This window comes from Triticum aestivum, chromosome 3D, assembly GCF_018294505.1.
Source record: "Triticum aestivum cultivar Chinese Spring chromosome 3D, IWGSC CS RefSeq v2.1, whole genome shotgun sequence".
Classification (NCBI taxonomy): Eukaryota; Viridiplantae; Streptophyta; class Magnoliopsida; order Poales; family Poaceae; genus Triticum; species Triticum aestivum.
In genome coordinates this window covers 550,125,285-550,143,532 of record NC_057802.1, presented here as the reverse complement: position 1 = coordinate 550,143,532, position 18,248 = coordinate 550,125,285, and the positions used below count along the sequence as shown (strand labels likewise).

Here is an 18,248-nt window from a genome sequence, read left to right as displayed (position 1 = left end):
CCTAATTGTGGTATGAATATTCAGATCCGAAAGATTCAAGATAAAGGTTTAATATTGACATAAAAGTAATAATACTTCAAGCATACTAACTAAGCAATTATGTCCTCTCAAAATAACATGGCCAAAGAAAGTTCATCCCTACAAAATCATATAGTTTAGTCATGCTCCATTTTCGTCACACAAGAATGCTCTCATCATGCACAACCCCGATGACAAGCCAAGCAATTGTTTCATACTTTAGTAATCTCAAACTTTTTCAACCTTCACGCAATACATGAGCGTGAGCCATGGATATAGCACTATGTGTGGAATATAATATAATGATGGGGGTTATGTGGAGAAGACAAAAAAGGAGAAAGTCTCACATCAACGCGGCTAATCAATGAGCTATGGAGATGCCCATCGATTGATGTTAATGCAAGGAGTAGGGATTGCCATGCAACGGATGCACTAGAGCTATAAATACATGAAAGCTCAACAAAAGAAACTAAGTGGGTGTGCATCCAACTTGCTTTCACGAAGACCTAGGGCATTTGAGGAAGCCCATTGTTGGAATATACAAGCCAAGTTCTATAATGAAAAATTCCTACTAGTATATGCAAGTGACAAAACAAGAGACTCTCTATCATGAAGATCATGGTGCTACTTTGAAGCACAAGTGTGGAAAAAAAGGATAGTAGCATTGTCCCTTTTTATTCTCTTTTTTTTGGGCCTTCTTTTTTTATTTGGCCTTTCTCTTTTTTTTCAGGGACAATGCTCTATGGATGATGATCATCACACTTCTATTTATTTACAACTCAATGGTTACAGCTCGATACTAGAACAAAGTATGACTCTATAAGAATGCCTCCGGCGGTATACTGGGATAGCAATGAATCAAGAGTGACATGTATGAAAAATTATGAACGGTGGCTTTGCCACAAATACGATGTCAACTACATGATCATGCAAAGCAATATGACAATGATGAGCGTGTCATAATAAACGGAACGGTGGAAAGTTGCATGGCAATATATCTCGGAATGGCTATGGAAATGCCATAATAGGTAGGTATGGTGGCTGTTGAGGAGGATATAAGGAGATTTATGTGTGAAAGAGCGTATCATATCACGGGGTTTGGATGCACCGGCGAAGTTTGCACCAACTCTCAATGTGAGAAAGGGCAATGCACGGTACCAAAGAGGGTAGCAATGATGGAAGGGTAAGAGTGCGTATAATCCATGGACTCAACATTAGTCATAAAGAACTCACATACTTATTGCAAAAATCTACAAGTCATCAAAAACCAAGCACTACGCGCATGCTCCTAGGGAGATAGATTGGTAGGAAAAGACCATCGCTTGTCCCCGACCGCCACTCATAAGGAGGACAATCAAAGAACACCTCATGTTTCAAATTTGTTACATAACCTTTACCATACGTGCATGCTATGGGACTTGCAAACTTCAACACAAGTATTTCTCGAATTCACAACTACTCAACTAGCACAACTTTAATATCACTACCTCCATATCTCAAAACAATCATCAAGCATCAAACTTCTCTTAACATTCAGCACCTTCGTAAGAAAGTTTTTTTTACTAGTCTTGAATACCTAACATATTAGGTTTAATTTCCCAATTTAAGCAAATTACCATGCTGTTTAAGACTCTCAAAATAATATAAGTGAAGCATGAGAGAATAATAATTTCTATAAAATAAAACCACCGCCGTGCTCTAAAAGATATAAGTGAAGCACTAGAGCAAAAACTATATAGCTCAAAAGATATAAGTGAAGCGCATAGAGTATTCTAATAAATTTCGAATCATGTGTGTCTCTCTCAAAAGGTGTGTACAGCAAAGATGATTGTGGTAAACTAAAAAGCAAAGACTCAAATCATACAAAACACTCCAAGAAAAACACATATCATGTGGTGAATAAAAATATAGCTTCAAGTAAAGTTACCGATGGAAGTAGACGAAAGAGGGGATGCCTTCCGGGGCATCCCCAAGCTTTGGCTTTTTGGTGTCCTTATATTATCTTGGGGTGCCATGGGCATCCCCAAGATTAGGCTCTTGCCACTCCTTGTTCCATAATCCATCAACTCTTTTACCCAAAACTTGAGAACTTCACAACACAAAACTTAACAGAAAATCTCGTGAGCTCCGTTAGCGAAAGAAAACAAAGCACCAATTCAAGTTACTGTAATGAACTCATTATTTATTTATATTGGTGTTAACCTACTGTATTCCAACTTATATATGGTTTATAAACTATTTTACTAGCCATAGATTCATCAAAATAAGCAAACAACACACGAAAAACAGAATCTGTCAAAAACAGAACAGTCTATAGTAATCTGTAACTAACGCAAACTTCTGGAACTCCAAAAATTTATCCAAAATAGGACGACCTAGGAAATTTGTTTATTGATCAGCATCAATTGGAATCACTATTTTATCACGTTCTGATGATTTTTAACAATTATTTTCATGAATAGAAAGTTTCTGAAATTTTCAGCAAGATCAAATAACTATCATCCAAGAAGATCCTATAGGTTAAACTTGGCACAAACACTAATTAAAACATAAAGACAAATCTAACCAGAGGCTAGATCAAATATTTATTCCTAAACAGAAGCAAAAAGCAAAAAACTAAAAATAAAATTGGGTTGCCTCCCAACAAGCGCTATCGTTTAACGCCCCTAGCTAGGCATAATAGCAAGGATAGACTAGGTATTGCCATCTTTGGTAGGCAATCCATAAGTGGCTCTCATGATAGATTCATATGGTAATTTTATTTTCTTTCTAGGAAAGTGTTCCATGCCTTTCCTTAACGGAAATTGGAATCTAATATTTCCTTCCTTCATATCAATAATTGCACTAATCGTTCTAAGGAAAGGTCTACCAAGAATAATAGGACATGAAGGATTGCAATCTATATCAAGAACAATAAAATCTACGGGCACATAATTCCTATTTGCAATAACAAGAACATCATTAATTCTTCCCATAGGTTTCTTAATGGTGGAATCCGCAAGGTGCAAGTTTAAAGAGCAATCATCAAAATCACGGAAACCTAGCAAATCGCACAAAGTTTTTGGGATCGTGGAAACACTAGCACCCAAATCACATAAATCATAGCACTTATGATATTTAATTTTAATTTTAATAGTAGGTTCCCACTCATCATAAAGTTTTCTAGGGATAGAAACTTCCAACTCAAGTTTTTCTTCATAAGATTGCATCAAAGCATCAACGATATGTTTAGTAAAAGCTTTATGTTAGCTATAAGCATGTGGAGAATTTAGCACGGATTGCAACAAGGAAATACAATCTATCAAAGAGCAATTATCATAATTAAATTCCTTGAGATCCAAAATAGTGGGTTCATTAATATCTACAGTTTTGATCTCTTCAATCCCACTTTTACTAATTTTTGCATCAAGATCTAAAGACTCCGAATTTTTGGAACGCCTTCTAGGTAAAGGTGGATCATATTCAGTCCCATCATTATCAAGATTCATATTGCAAAATAAAGATTTAATAGGGGACACATCAATAACTTTTAGATCTTCATCTTTATTTTCATAGAAATTAGAAGAGCACGCTTTCACAAAGCAATCTTTCTTAGCACGCATCCTAGCGGTTCTTTCTTTGCACTCATGAATGGAAATTCTCATGGCCTTGAGAGACTCATTGATATCATGCTTAGGTGGAATAGATCTAAGTTTCAAAGAATCAACATCAAGAGAAATTCTATCAACGTTCCTAGCCAATTCATCAACTTTAAGCAATTTTTCTTCAAGCAAAGCATTGAAATTCTTTTGTGAATTCATAAATTCTTTAACACTAGTCTCAAATTCAGAAGGCATCTTATTAAAATTTCCATAAGAATTGTTGTAGGAATTACCATAATTATTGGAGGAGTTACTAGGGTATGGCCTAGGATTAAAGTTTCCTCTATACGCGTTGTTAACAAAATTATTCCTACCAACAAAATTCACATCCATATATTCATTATTATTCTCAATCAAAGTAGACAAAGGCATATCATTAGGATCAGAAGAAACACTCTTAGTAGCAAATAATTTCATAAGTTCATCCATCTTTCCACTCAAAAAATTAATTTCTTCTATCGCATGCACTTTTTTATTAGTAGATCTTTCAGTGTGCCATTGAGAATAATTAACCATAATATTATCTAGGAGTTTAGTAGCTTCTCCTAAAGTGATTTTCATAAAAGTGCCTCCCGCGGCTGAATCTAAAAGATTTCTAGAAGCAAATTTCAATCCGGCATAAAAAATTTGTATGATCATCCACAAATTCAAACAATGTGTAGGACAATTACGTATCATTAATTTCATCCTCTCCCAAGCTTGTGCAACATGTTCATGATCAAGTTGCTTAAAATTCATAATATCGTTTCTAAGAGAGATGATCTTAGCGGGAGGAAAATACTTAGAGATAAAAGCATCTTTGCACTTATTCCAAGAATCAATACTATTTTTAGGCAAAGATGAAAACCAAGCTTTAGCACGATCTCTAAGCGAAAAAGGAAATAGCTTCAATTTAACAATATCATTATCCACATCTTCCTTCTTTTGCATGTCACACAAATCAACGAAGCTATTTAGATGGGTAGCGGCATCTTCACTAGGAAGGCCAGCAAATTGATCTTTCATGACAAGTTTTAACAAAGCAGCATTGATTTCACAAGATTCAGTATCGGTAAGAGGAGCAATCGGAGTGCTAAGAAAATCATTATTGCCGGTATTGGTAAAGTCACACAATTTAGTATTATCTTGAGCCATCGTGACAAGCAAGCAATCCAACACACGAGGATAAATAAAACGGCAAGGGTGAAGTGGGGGAGAGGAAAACGAGAGGCAAATGGCAAATAATGTAATGCGGGAGATAAGGGTTTGTGATGGGTACTTGGTATGTTGACTTTTGCGTAGACTCCCCGGCAACGGCGCCAGAAATCCTTCTTGCTACCTCTTGAGCATTGCGTTGGTTTTCCCTTGAAGAGGAAAGGGTGATGCAGCAAAGTAGCATATGTATTTCCCTCAGTTTTTGATAACCAAGGTATCAATCCAGTAGGAGGCCACGCACGAGTCCCTCGCACCTACACAAACAAATAAATCCTCGCAACCAACGCAATAAAGGGGTTGTCAATCCCTTCACAGTCACTTACGAGAGTGAGATCTGATAGATATGATAAGATAATATTTTTGGTATTTTTATGATAAAGGTGCAAAGTAAAGAAAGCAAAATAAAGACGACGCTAGGAATAACTTGTTGACGGGAGATTAATATGATGGAAAATAGACCCGGGGGCCATAGGTTTCACTAGTGGCTTCTCTCAAGAGCATAAGTATTACGGTGGGTGAACAAATTACTTGTTGAGCAATTGACAGAATTGAGCATAGTTATGAGAATATCTAGGTATGATCATGTATATAGGCATCACGTCCGAGACAAGTAGACCGACTTCTGCCAGCATCTACTACTATTACTCCACACATCGACCGCTATCCAGCATGCATCTAGAGTATTAAGTTCATAAGAACAGAGTGACGCTTTAAATAAGATGACATGATGTAGAGGTATAAACTCATGCAATATGATATAAACCCCATCTTGTTATCCTCGATGGCAACAATACAATACATGCCTTGCTGCCCCTACTGTCACTGGAAAAGGACACCGCAAGATTGAACCCAAAGCTAAGAACTTCTCCCATTGCAAGAAAGATCAATCTAGTAGGCCAAACCAAACTGATAATTCAAAGAGACTTGCAAAGATAACCAATCATACATAAAATAATTCAGAGAAGATTCAAATATTGTTCATAGATAATCTTGATCATAAACCCACAATTCATCGGTCTCAACGAACACACCGCAAAAGAAGAGTACATCGAATAGATCTCTAGAAGAGAGGGGGAGAACATTGTATTGAGATCCAAAAAGAGAGAAGAAGCCATCTAGCTAATAACTATGGACCCGAAGGTCTGAGGTAAACTACTCACACATCATCGGAGAGGCTATGGTGTTGATGTAGAAGCCCTCCGTGATCGATGCCCCCTCCGGCGGAGCTCCGGAAAAGGCCCCAAGATGGGATCTCATGGGTACAGAAGGTTGCGGCGGTGGAATTAGGTTTTTGGCTCCGTATCTGGTAGTTTGGGGGTACGTAGGTATATATAGGAGGAAGAAGTACGTCAGTGGAGCAACATGGGGCCCACGAGGGTGGAGGGCGCGCCCAGGGGGGTAGGCGCGCCTCCTTACCTCGTGCCCTCCTGGTTGATGTCTTGACGTAGGGTCCATGTCCTCTGGATCACGTTCATTCCGAAAATCACGTTCCCGAAGGTTTCATTCCGTTTGGACTCCGTTTGATATTCTTTTTCTACGAAACTCTGAAATAGGCAAAAAACAGCAATTCTGGGCTGGGCCTCCGGTTAATAGGTTAGTCCCAAAAATAACATAAAAGTGTATAATAAAGCCCATTAATGTCCAAAACAGAATATATTATAGCATGGAACAATAAAAATTTATAGATACATTGGAGACGTATCAAGAAGGATCCCGCAGACTGGGATGCCTTGGAGCGTGAGGAGGAGGGTCAGCAGGGGTGTCGTCGTAGGTCGACTAGGCACGATGACGAGGCCGGTCCCTCTGGCCACTAGCTTAGCACGCGCTACCTATTTCATATGAATTGTTTAACTTTATGCATGTTTTATGTTTGAACTACGCATGGTTTGTAAAACTATTTTATTACAAGTACGTATGTGTTAATAACTAGATGGGCGGATAGTGCTGGTTCGTACTAACTGCTTATGTTGCATTATATTTATGTGCATCTTATGTATTCTTATTTTTCTCAACTTCATGCATGAAAGCAGTAAATGGATGCCACATATGAGACCTATGGTTCGGTGAGATGCCAAAGGGATAAGAAGTTCTTCATAGATCTGCTGAATTACTTCCTAACTAGGACGGTAGGTTTTAGTTGAACATGTTTTGACTGAGTTTCATCTGATGTATACGATTGTGCCCAAAATTGTGTAACTAGCTAGCTACTTCTTTCTTTCAATTTTGCTCAGGTCATCCCTTGTGGGGCAAGGCGTGACTTCTTAGAGAAGTTTAAAGTTCCAGTTGATGCCATCATCACATTCCAGTGCACCCTCATGAAGATGCTGACGGCCCAAAAATTCAATTGTCTTGTCACCAACGACGCAAACCGCACCTACTTCGGTTGCCCTTGTTGGAAAGCCCTTGCAAATGCTTACGAGGTAGAAGTTGGGAAAAGAGCCACGTTCTACCTCGACTACGATCGTGACGAGATCGTGGTCTACTACAAGCCTGCTGGCAGCGATGATGGTTCACTTACTCCGGACTATGACCCTGACTCCGCCTGCCGAAAAGTCGTAGTTAGCTAGTTGGCATGCATGGAAGATATCATGTTATTATCACCTCTATTTATTGGAACTTGTACATTCATATGTGTGTTACTTTGCCTACTTTGTTGAACTATATCAATAAGTGCATTGTTGAACTTAAATGTTGTCATTGGGTCTATTTATAGTTGATTTATTGACTGTTCTTAAACTGGATTATGCTGTCATTTTGGCTGAAATTGCTGATGTACAACTTTTATTTCAAATTTGAAAATCAAATTACTGGCGTTGAGAAAACATGAAACGTCACAACTAATGACTAATAATGCTGGCGTGGACAACGCGGCACGCCATTACAGTCTATAATACTGATGGCGTAGGTGCCAACACCAATGCTAATTTTTAACACTGGCGCCATATTGGTGGCGTCGGGTGTCCACGCCACCAAGGCTATTTTTGGCACGTCGTAACTAGGCTTTTCTCCACTAGTGCAAATTGGACAGATAGGTGCATCTTGACATTACAAACAATGTTGCCAAATAGAGTTTCCTACTTTTTTGTACAAAAAAAATCATTTCATTTTCTAAGTGTCAAAAATGGGTGTTTTTGTGAAGCAAGTACAAAACCAGGGTGCAAAATGGCGCCATTCCAATTATCACAGTAAGTAGACTATACTTTATGCGCAATTCCCAAGTTTCATGGTTCTTCTAATTTTCTAGCTACTTTCGCACATTTAAATGGCTTTACGTCAATTTCCCGAAAGTAATTCAAAATTGAACTGCAAGTGTGTGATAGCTCAGTCATAAAAATTAGCAAAATATATTTTTAGGTACACAAGTAGTCATTATATGGGAGAACCACTTAGAATTTTGAGAGATTCAACACCTTGTGATGAATAGCCATGTCGGCCATTTTGACCCCGTTTTAGAAAAAAATAAAAGAAAAGGAATACAAGTTAAAAAATTACAATCCTTTCGCATGGAGTTCTTTTATGTGTACTAGTTGCGAGGAAAAATACCAAAATTTCAATATAAATAATTTGAAAAAAATTCCTTCACAAAACGGGCTATCGTGTATGAACTTTCAAGTCAAATGACCAAGATGATGATGGCCATATCCACTGCATAATTTATTATAATATGACCAAATCAAACATACAGGTTCATATTGCCATTACAAACAATGTTGTCAAATAGAGTTACCAACTTTTCTGTAAAAGAAAATTATTTTTCATTTTTAACTGTCAAAAATAGTATATTTTTGTGAAGCAAGTACAAAAAATAAGATGCAAAATGGTACCACTTCAATTTTCACACTAAGTAGACCTTATATTATGCTTAATTCCCATGTTTCATGAATTTTTTATATTTCTAGCTACTTTCACAATTTAAATGACTTTATGTTGATTATTTTTAACCAGGTCTTTTCCGAGAGCAGCACTCGGTAAAGTGTGCCTGCCTCGAATTGGTTGAAATCCAGTGCCACGGATCGATAACATGGCAAGCAGGCAGCCACATATCTCGTATCTCCCGCTCTCTCTCCATGCATCAGAACCACACACGTCTCTATCACAAACACACATGCATGCCACACACAACCACACACACCTTATCTTCTATCCCTCATCTATCTTACCGTCTCACACATCCACACACCCATATACATGCAGGGGCGGAGCCCATTGGGCTGGCCCGTATGCACAGGAATACGGGTAGAAAAATTTGCTATTTGTACCTATATATTAAAAAGGCCCCGTGCATCAGGGTGGCCCAAGAACAGTGCATCAGGGTCACTCCTCGTGTCCGGCCTCCGCACTAGCCCAAAGCAGCAGAACGCGTGCGTACACATGCACGACAGTTCGCCTGCCGATCCACTTACGTACACGTCCTAATCGATCCAGATTCCAATAAAAAAGGACGTCGATAACTGCCACACGTGTGGTAGGAAAGGAGATGCACCACACGTCTTTAATGCACATAGATTGCCACGTCACCGCATGCATGCATGCGAGAATCTTTTCGGACTTTCAGTTTTTAAAATGTTTTATCTCTTAAATGAAAAATCCGATTGAAGATCCGTTTTCACCATTAAATCCCTCGCGACGAGATCTTCAAAACTAGATCTCATATCGATATATTTTGGCGAATTATTTTGTTAAAAATTGTCATGTCTATTGCACATGAATGGCCATGATATTTACACTGATGTTGCCATGATATGTTTCAACTATTTTCTTTTACATTTAAAAGTAAATTTTTACATATTATAAAACGGAGAATTAAGAAACTAGACTTGCCATGCACCATAAACTAAAATTGATATGATACATGCACTTAAAATTGCCATGGTTCAATAAAAAAGTATTTTCATGGTCAAAGTACTAGAATTGCCATCATCAAAAAACTAAAATTGCCATGATCTACAAGCTAAAGTTGCCACATGGCAACTTTAGTTTAAGCACTATGGCAATTATAGTGTAAACATCATGGCAACTTCTGGGCAAAAAAAATTCGTCGAAACATATCAACATGGGGTCTAGTTTTGAAGATCTCGTCGAGACAGATTTAATGGTGAAAACGGATTTTTAGTTCGCTTTTTTATTTAGGAGATAAAACATTTTTAAGCTGAAAACCAAAAAGATTTCTGCTGATGTCATTTATTTCTACGTGGCAAAATGAGTGGTGATGGAGGCATGTGGGCGATCTGCAAACGCCCACACGTGCGGGCGTTAGTTTTTCCGATAAAATAAATCTGATCGATCGATTCTGTAGATGTGTTATTCGCCGTCACGTATACTGGCGGATGCAGCAGCGCTCTGGCCGCCCGACGCCGCCGGCCACTCTGCCTGGGTCGTCTCCTCGGACAGTCGCACGGTGACGACGCGAACGACGCTGCACGCCATTGGCCGGTCCGGCGCTCGGTAACTAATTGCGCAACCTTTCCGTCTTTAATCTTCATCTCCATCAGGCCTGGTTTCCGTCCACATAGATTAGAAAAGGGCACAATTTAGGTAGCGGCTTTGTCATACTTCTCCTAATTTTGTTTACAAGCTGCAACAATCTTGTATAAAATTGTAGCGAATATAATAGAGAATAGAGATCACTATGTTTTGACAAAGAGTGGGACATTTTCTAGGGTTATAATTTCTAATTAGAGTGTATTTTATTTATCTCTATAAGTCTCATTTGTAATTTGTATTTGTAATATAGATACTATGGACAAGTTTCTTCTCAAAAGAAAAGCACCACACAAATGCTTTTCAGCTATAAAACTGGTCAAAACTTGCTTGCGCAATCGCCTCAATGAAGAAAGTTTGAGTGATGATGTTATTTGTTTTATGGAGAAAGAAAAATGAAAAATGTCACCAATGCTCAAGTGGTTGATTATTTCATGGCTCAAAGGATTTGGGCAGTTTATTATGTTCTACTAGTAAGTTTAATTCTACTTGTATCTTGCAGGTTACCGAACCTTCTTGTCTAATAATGTATGTTGGAATTTGGAAATGCAAGACATCCTTTTCAAGTAATTCTGTCCCTTGTTTTATCATCATTGTAAGCATTTTGATAGCTACATTTTGTGTTTACAAATCTCTTTCGATTATATTCAATAATGTGTGCTAGAAGTAATGAAATACACCTTTTATGCAATACATCGTTGCTTAAAAAAAATTATCCCTTGTTAAAGTGGTGCATCGGGTAACAACTGCTCCAGCTCCGCCCCTGTATACATGCACACAACCATGGAGAACTCGAAGCACGCCGGCGGAGGACTCGAGCAACTGCAGCAGCCTGCCGGCGTAGTGCTTGAGCGCCTCCAGCTTCAGGCGCGCACCATTCGTTCTCCGGCTCGTACGCTGGCGGACGGCCACCAAGGACGCGTTTGGTAGGCTGCATACAGCCCAACCAGTCCCGGGCGGGATGAAATTGGGCCGTTTGGCTGCCTGCAGGCCGACCTGGCTCACATCTGCACGAACCTTAAAGCACCCCTCAGCCTTCGGCCATTTCCAGCGAGCCAGGCTGAGTGGGGTGCAAAACAAAGACACGGCGTAGGGCGCGGTGCAGGGGGGTGCGGGCAGAGATGGCGGTAGGGGAAAAATCGTTCGAGGCGGGATGGCGCCAAATATACCCTCACCACCCCATTTCCTCGCTCACCTCTAGCTGTAGGACAAACCCTCCTTTGTTGTTGGCACTGGCAGCGGCGGCGACTGAGATCTGTGGCTGGGACGACGGCGGCGACAGAGATCTGCGGCTGGGACGACGGCGGCGACTGAGATCTGCGGTTGCGACACTCCCCTGCGGCGACAAGAGGCGGCAGGCGCAGTCCCCAGCGGCGACAGCTGCTTCTCCCTTTCTTCTTCGTCTCCGTCCAGCCCTCCTCGCCTCCGCCATGTCTCCCCCGACCTCGAAGCTGGTAAGCTACCCCCCTCCCCCTCCACCTCCTATGTTATGTGTTAGGTTGTTCGATTGGAGCGTTTAGGTTCGATAGCGCCGTCGCTGACCGCATCCTGGATGTCGCTTAGGTTGTGGATGAACGGACAAAGCTTCTAGTTCAGGCAGCATCGCTGATAGCTGTGGTTCAAGCCTGGATCCTGTTGGTCCATAATAGAGTTGTTCGTCGGAATGAGAGACCTTGCATCCGGTATGGTCCGATGTTAATCCGAGATCAAGAGAGGATAGTGAATCTGAACTACATCTACAACTGCAACGACACATAGGCTCTGTGGATGCTTCGAATGAAAAGAGCACACCTTTCGCCAGGCTTGTGCAGACGTTTAGGAGCAGGGGGCTGCTAGAAGATAGCATCCACACCACTGTGGAAGAGTAAGTCGCCATGTTCCTCCATGTTGTTGGTCATAACCAGAGATTCAGGGTTGTACACAACACCTTGAGGAGATCAATGGAGACCATCTCCAGGTACTTCAAGCAAGTGTTGTATGCTGTTGGGGAGCTCAGAGGAGAGATGACCGAGTCACCAACTGGCCGGACTCCTACCAAGATTCGCACTAGCCCAAGATGGTATCCATACTTCAAGGTGAGCACTTGATATGTTGTTGTAGTTCATGCCTTGATATGTTGTTATTGTTCTGTAGTAGGCTAACAGCATATTGTAATGCCATTCCAGGATTTCATTGGATCAATAGATGGTACTCGTGTCACTGCCAGAGTGCCGAGGTCACAAGCTGCAACATATAGAGGGAGGAACCACTACACAAGCCAGAATGTGCTAGCTGCTGTTGACTTCGATCTGTAGTTCACATATGTGCTGGCTAGCTAGGAAGGATCAGCACATGATGCTAATATTCTCAGTGACAACATGAGTCGTCATGATGGCATCAACATCCCCGATGGCAAGTTCTACCTTGGAGATGCTGGCTATGCATGTCCGCCAGGTGTTCTTCCACCCTTCAGAAAAACCAGGTATCATCTGAACGAGTTTGCTGGTATGAACTATCCCAGGCTCCTTAGGAACTGTTCTATCTCAGACACTCCAGCCTTAGAATGACTGTTGAGAGGGCATTTGCAACTTTCAAGAAAAGGTTTAAGATCCTGGATCAGAAGCCATTCCACCCTTACGCTACCCAGGTGAAGCTTGTTCTTGCATGTTGCATCATTCACAACTGGATCCTGCAATGGGGAGTTGATGAATTTGTGTCGGAGGAGGAAGATGTGACTCCTGATGAGGTGATCAGCTCCGGCCATGGTATGGAGGAATTCGACAACGAAGGATGAAAGAACAAAAGGTTGGAGTGGGCTCAGGAAAGGATAACAGAGGTCGGACAAGGACCTGAAGCAGAAGAACAAGAGGAAGAAGAAGGAAGAGGGAGCAGCAAAAGCGAGGAAGAGGAAGCAACACATAAGCAGCAGAGGAAGAGGAAGCACATAGTTAGCATCATTGAACTATCCTTATTTAGCCATGCTGGCTCTTAATAACTTGTATTGTCATTTGCTAGTAGCTAGGATAAAGTGCCATTTGTTTCCTAGCTAGAACAAAACAATGTTCAGTGTGTGTGGTAAGATCACCACTAGTGAGAAGTGGTGATCACATCTTTAGCCGTTTGCAACCAAACAACATGTTGTTTGTTTAACAACAGCGACGCATGCAACCAAATAGCGTGCTGACTACTTGATTCCTTCATGCAGGAAGCCTAATGTAGGCAATCAAATTACATGCAGATGTTGGTTTTTAGCGTGCATTTGCCCAACCAGGTCCAACTGGGACAAGTATGCAATACAGACACTTTCAAAGATTTCAACCAAACGCGCCCAAGCTCCCTCATGCACGTAGCAGCGAAGCAGCAGATGCGAGGCAGCTGCAAGCAGCAGCGGCAGCGGCAGCACATGCACATGGCGGGAAGGCAGCAGCGCACCAACCATAAGCCGCCGGCGGTGCCAACAACCACGGAGGCCACGAGCCACGTGCGTCGTCGACGGCGCCACCAAGAGCGGCGGCCAGGCTCATCTCGCATAGACGCCAACAACCACGGAGGCCACGTGCGTCATCGACGGCGCCACCGAGAGTGGCGGCGAGCTGGGGGCCACTGTAACTCGCGGGCATGAATCGTCGTCGCCGTTGACAGCGGTGTTTTTTGTAAAAAAATAATTCTCAACATCTTTACCGAGTGTACAACTCGGGAAAGCCATCACTTTTGACGAGTGCAACCGTACCAATTTTTGCCGTTTCCATCGTCCGTTAGTTATTTTTCACCGAGCCCAATAATTGCCGAGTACCACAAAAAACGCTCGGCAAAGACGTTGCCAAATGCGCGTTGGTTGGTTCTCGGCGAAATTCTATTTGCCGAAAGGTTGTACGTTGAGTGTCCTTTGCCAAGTTTTTTTGGGCCTTCGCCGAATGTTTAGGGCACCCGGCAAAGCCGTCGATTCCAGTAGTGATGTATCAAAATGTCGTTGATGAAAATAAAAGAGATGCGACCAAAAAAATGTATACATAGTGTCTCTAGACGGCCCTGACGGACCAGATGCGGCCACGTGTTGGACGCACGACTGACGCATCCACGAAAACAGCCGGACGCCGGTCCATTGCCCTATCCAAACAGACGAAATTCGAACAAAACGGACGACCGTTTGAAGTCTAGAGTTGGCCTAGGCCCGGGTTTTGACGCACACCCCTGCCCGGGCCTCCACCTCTGTAAACGTATACCCCCCTAAAAAAAACCTCTGTAAACGTATACAGGATGAAAAATGCGTAGTTGTAGCATTTTACTCTGACCGAGTGAACAAGAAGACATCCTCCCTCCGGCGTCCCCAAAGCAAATCCCCTCGCTTGTCGCTACCACGAGCACGACTAGCCGGTGCCGCATCTTGGCCGGCGGCGTCGACAACGCCATCCTCCCGGCCGTCTAGTTCATCCGACCCAGACTAGTCTTTCCCAACCAACCAAATCACCCATCAAGAGGAGCTGCACTGCCTCTACCATGAGCACGAGAGGGGAGATGTCTCCCCGCCGCCGCCGCACCTCTCAGCCGCCTGCCTCTCTGCCGGATGACGATGACATGCTCCGGGAGATTCTCCTCCGCCTGCCCCCGCGGCCTTCCTCCCTCCCCCGGGCCTCCCTCGTCTGCAAGCGTTGGCGCAGCCTCGTCGCCGATCCCCGATTCCAACGCCGCTTCCGCGACCACCACGGCAAGCCTCCACTCCTTGGCTTCTTCATCGGTAGGCGTCGCTCCTTTTCTTTTGTTCCAACGCTGGATCGACCAGATCGCATCCCCGAAGCTCGCTTCACCATTCTTCTCCACGAGGACGACAAAACCCTCGACTGCCGCCACGGACTCGTCCTTTTACTCAGCAGGCCGCTACGCCGCTTAGTTTTGTGGGACCCCGTCGCGCGCGAGCAGCGCCGGCTGATCCTCCCACTAGAGTTGGACAACGGCCAGACGTTCATCTTCAACGGGGCGGTGCTTCGCCGTACCGCGGCGAAGGCTGCCATTTCCAGGTTGCCCTGATAGCCCGTGACAGAGTACGTACAAGAGTTTCCGTATGTCTTTACTCATCCAAGACTGGGGTATGGAGCAATATCAACTCACTGCAGCTGCAATTGGTTGCAACTATGGAACGAGCCAGTACTTTGATTGGGAATTCCCTTTCCTGGTTACTTCAGCTGCATCGTCAACATGTCATAGTTGAGTTTGATCTGGATAACCAGAGCCTAGCTGTGACAGAGGTACCAGCAACTGTAGAACCTGACTGTCGAAATTTATGGATTATGCCGGCCGAAGATGGTGGGCTTGGCTTGATCCACATCTCACAATTCCATGGCCGGTTATGGAAGAGAAAGCCTGATTCTGATGGTTTGGCTGTATGGGTGCTCTACAGAGCTATTGATTTTGATGTGCTCAGATCAACTTTCGGTGGATACTCCCCCACTTTAGTTGGGGTTGCCGAGGAGAGTAAAGCAATCATTGTAGTGACAACTTGTGGTGTCTTCATGGTCTATCTCCAGTCAATGGAGTTTAAGAAACTTTCCGATGAATGGTCCTCCTGTCTCCATTATCCATTTGCATGTTTCTACCCTGCAGGTAATAGCAAGCCTTTACATAATTTACTTCGTGGTATTATATAAATTTATTTTTAGCAGTTAGTTGCTGAAATGCATACCATATCCTTGAGTGTTATGCTGATGATTGAAGTTCAGACCACATCAATTTTTCCTTTTGCTGCTGCATGAATTCTTTAGAAGAAAACAGCACTTAAGGGACTGTTCTTTTCTGTTGGTCGTATGCATAAATTGTGTTTCGAATGTAATCTTATTTGTTCCACTTGGTCTGACAAGGAATCGGGTTTACTAAAGATGATTTCTACAAAGTATCTTTTCACTCGCGTGGATTCTGTTACGGTAATATTCAGTACTGGACCGTGGTTCTCTTGGCAAAATGACACATAACAGTTAAAAATGGAAGAGAACTAAATGAAAGCTGAGACCGAACCAACTGGATGTTTATTTGGATACATAACTCTATTCACACTTTTTGAACCCTTAAGGTAGTTACGCTCTTTTATTTGGATACTGAAACCAGCTGAATAAATTAAAGTTCTGTTTTATGTTTTGTTGAGTATCTTCCTGAAGTCAGGAGTCCATTTTGCTTTAGAAAATAAATATTTTTCCTTATGCCTCATGCTATAGGTTACAATTACATAACTATGCACCCCTCAGTGGACCTAGATAACCCATTATAATTCTCTCATCTATCTATGGTTTTCCATCGGAATTGTAATTGGTTCCTGACTTATTATGCTTGTAGTTGTAGGTACTGCCATTGTTGACGGACATGATGGAGATGAGGTGTTGAACAATATATGAGATGGTTGTCTGGTGAGACATGCTAGTATGATGTGATGACTAATAAAGTGACGTAACATTATCGCCTGAATGTGTCCATGGGGAGATAACTGATAAGGTGACGTACCATTATCGCCAGGATGTGTCCATGGGGATACCTATGTTGTTCTACAATTTGTTGCTGCATGATTTTGTCTTATGGATGTAGTAAGCCCCTTTGTAATTTGTAAGGCATCCACTACTTTTCCTAAGTAACTGGGAACAATATGTACCGGAACATAAGTAATTCAGAGTCCTAGTTAGTATAGTTCCATCAGTACACTGGTACGTCATAACTGATAATCAGTGAGAGTCAGATGTTGCTTTTGTTTTATATTCAGTCAATTTCTCAACTTGATCACTAGTAGATTTTGTGTTTGCTGGTGGTACTCCAGTGAGGATCCGTTGTGGTATCTGGTATGTACTCCAAGTGTGAAGTACACTTGCAGGAATGAACTGTTTGACTTGTTCGCTCCCACTATTACTTCGGTAACCTCTGTAGAGACAGTAATTAAGAAAATGGGCTTCAGTACTGCTTTCAGTGGTTCGTTTGCTTATATAGTTGACGAACTGGTTCGTTTGCTCATGCTGGAAACAACAGAATCCAAACATTTTCAGAGGCTGGTTTCTCTCTCTGCCTACTTACTAGCGGGCAAATAGCTCCCATGTGACATCGTTGAGTTGAATTGTCCAAAGAACGACGTCGTTGGTTCAAATGGCTCTCATGCGACATCTGCGTTGGAAAAAATAGCTGCCGTGCGACACTGCTGCCTAATCCAAAGACACATGTTTAAAACTCGAATCAGGTGAGCGGGACCCACAGCGTGGGACCCACTAACTTATCCAGCTCAGTATTGGTCAGGTGAGCGGGACCCACAGTGTGGGACCCACTAACTTATCCAGCTCAGCATTGGTACAAGAGAGGACACCGAGCTGTGCCCCGAGTCGTGCAGCACCCGAGCCCTACCGTGACTTCCCATCCTCCCTCCCCCCCCCAACCGTTGTTGTTCTTCTTCTCCGGCGACGACGCGCAGCAACGCCGTTCCGGGCCGCGACCTAGCAATGTCGAGCTCCGCTTCAGCCTCCCGCCGCTCATGGCCGCGCTATGGCGCAGTGCCCATGACAAGGTGCCCTGCATGCCCACGTACCGCACCCCTGAAGCGGCTAGTCACAACGACCGACAAGAATGGCAACCTGGGGCGGGAATTCGTGAAATTCGTGAACCGCACCCCTGAAAGGTGAGATTTTACTTCTCAATATGCCAATTTTGGTTTTTGTCTCCCAATTTCATATTTTTCATCGGATTTGGGATTTAGGGTTCATCTTTCCGATTTCAGAAATTGAAGCAATGCACCCATTTTGAGTGGCTAGATGAGTACATAGAGCGGATTCAACTGGAGGGTGCATCAGGGGAGCTCGATTTACCGTTGGAGGCGGAGAAGTTTGGATTGGGCCCGTCTAGATCTGGGGCCCTGGATCTGGCAATTCCATTGGGGGCGCCCATTCCATTGGTGCTACTGTGGGGGACGTAGGAGTG

The 18,248-nt window shown here is 42.7% G+C and overlaps 1 pseudogene; it reads left to right on the top strand.

Annotated features, from left to right (window-relative positions):
* The first annotated feature begins 14,613 nt into the window (after window positions 1-14,613).
* LOC123075334 (uncharacterized) lies at window positions 14,614-17,194 on the top strand (annotated as a pseudogene).
* Window positions 17,195-18,248: the final 1,054 nt, after the last annotated feature.